Here is a 2671-nt window from a genome sequence, read left to right on the forward strand (position 1 = left end):
AGATAGTGCAGATACTCTTAGCACCTCAATCTAGTATGTTTAATTAAAATTTGTATAAATGTAAATTAGTGTAAGAGGATAAAATAATATCTAATCAAGTTATTTTTCAAAAGATTGCAATACCTTTGGGTCTACACCTAAACGTCTTTGTTCATTTTGTACATACTCTGTGTTTAATTCTAATTGCACCTTTGTGATGTGTATTTATATACAGTGTGCAGAAAATGTTTGTGAAATTTGGATTACAATTGTAGATTATGTATGATGGCATTGCTTGACAATGTTTTGCTTGTAAAAATTTGAAGGTGCAATCAAATGCTACTAGTTTTTCTGATTTTTCAAGAAGTTATCTAAAGTATTAAGCCTTTTCCCTTCCTGTGTAGTACTTACTAAACAACTTCTTTTTATATTTAGGCATTTGCATCAAATTGCTGAACAAGAGTAATAGCCACCTTCAACAATTTTAAAAGACTATTTGGGGAGGGTTGAGTATATTTTTTAGCTCTATTTACATCCCAAAGTAGAAAGATTAAATTTATATTTACTAGAGCTATTCAAAGAATACACTTTTCTATATTGTAATAACAGGACAGCAAAGTAAATCATAAGGAAAATAAACATTTATACTATTCTGTAAAAAAAAAAGGTTTTGCATTTTTTTCTTTAGTTGAATACACCACAGTTAACATGCAAAGAAACCTTTTAAAAGATCGGATTTTCATGTAAATTTGACATTAGTTTTGAAAGCACACATTTTTTTTTAAATCTATCATTTTGCTCAATCTTATTAACAAATTGCCTGAAAAGGAGAATAAACATCTTTTGTTCTTTTTCCCTCTTGTTTCTCTTAAGACAGAAGCTCTATCTACTGTTCTTTAAATGTGTGATGTTCTTCTGATAAGCACCTTTTTTATTTCACTTTTCTCTAAGCAACGTGTAGGTCTCATCTCTGGACTATCTGGGAAACAGAAACTTAATGTTATAGGTAAAAAAAAAACAAAACAGAGCAGACCTTTGGGGATGGTGATGACTTTGGGGGTAGCGGTGGCAAGTATTGCTTTAGCTTCCCCATTCTTTGATATGGACAACTGACATTTTCTCAGTCTTATGTAAAATGTGAATAAAAAAACCTTTAGAAAAGTTTCCATTTTTATTGTTCTATAATACAAAAACTAAGAAAATGAATACTTGTTTTCCACATGCACCTTCAAACCAAGACCTCCCTTGAACATAATCGCATTCTGCTGTAGGAGCCTGGAGCAGCCATCCAAATCAGAAGGCAGCCCTTCAGCTAATAAGACTTTATTATTGATTAAGCTTTATTATTTATTTAATTATTTCCTATAGTGTAAATTACTTAAGGCTTTTTTCTTGTTAGCACTTCTTGAATGCATGCTTTACCATTATCTGTCTATCCTCCTTTGTCTTTGACTTAGTTAATTAGACACCAAATTCAGTGAGCTTTTGATGATCCAAGTGATTTTACAAGATGAAACTTACAGTCTTATTTTTTTAATTTCCTTCCAAATGGTAAGTTTTATGAAAGCATTGAGGCATTCTTAGTCTTCAAAAGCAATTAAAATTCAACTGTATTCAGGTTAACATCTATTAAGTCAAAGAGACTTCAAGACAAAGCCAATTACTATAATGAAATGTGCAAAGACCTGGAGTTAGAAAACCAAAAGGGAAGAATATGCTTGGCATTTGTCAAGCTGAAAGAACTGAGGAAAAAATTTAAGTCTTGAGTTGGCAATATTGAAATATTCTAAGGGCAAAATATTGAATGATGCAGGAAGCATCAAAAGAAGATGGAAGTAACATGGATGAACTTGGAGGACATTATTTTGAGTGAATATTTTGAGTGAAATAAGTCAATCACAGAAGGACAATTATTGTATTAGTCCATTATTGTAAAAAGTCAAGGAAAGGTTTATATATGGAAGGAAATTTTCTTTGTTGGTTACCAGGGGTGGGAGGATGGGGTAGGGAACACTGTTAGGTGGAGACAAGCATTGATTTGGGTGACGAGAAAGGCAATGTACCAAATGTGAGTGATCAACATGGTGGCATTGAGGAAGAAAAAGAGGTGCGTGGGTGGTATAGACAACAAGGATGAACCCTTTTGCACATACAGTACTGCGTTGTCAGTGAAGGCAAATATGAGTATATGAGTGGACAGACTGAACTATTAGCTGCTTCTATGCATGGGGGAGTGTGCCCAAGGCCATGTATAGGGTTGGCAGACAGTGTTTCTACAAGAGTATTTGTATGTTCTGTAAGAATTCCCAGGTGTATATTAGAGCTGACAAGGGGCAAGGATGTAGTCGCTTCTTGGGCACAGCCAGCTACCCAGAGGGAGTGAGTAGTTGGAACTGTGGGCTTGGGACCATAGTCACAGGGGACATCAAGCTCAATTGACATAACATACTACACAAAATATTGTTCCACCTCCTACTTTGGTGAGTAGCGACTGGGATCTTAAAAGCTTGCAAGTAGCCATCTAGGTGCAGCAATGGGTCTCTCCTCATCCAGAACAAGGAAGAATGAAGAAAACCAAAAATTCATGGAAACAATTAGTCCAGGCAACTGGTACATCATGCAGTCCTCAGCTTATAGGACTATGAGACCAGAAGAACTGGATGGCACCCAGCTACCACTTGGAGGGAGATCT

This window comes from Orycteropus afer, unplaced genomic scaffold (genome assembly GCF_000298275.1).
Source record: "Orycteropus afer afer isolate SDZICR_OR568_19922 unplaced genomic scaffold, OryAfe1.0 scaffold00172, whole genome shotgun sequence".
NCBI classification, from domain to species: Eukaryota; Metazoa; Chordata; class Mammalia; order Tubulidentata; family Orycteropodidae; genus Orycteropus; species Orycteropus afer.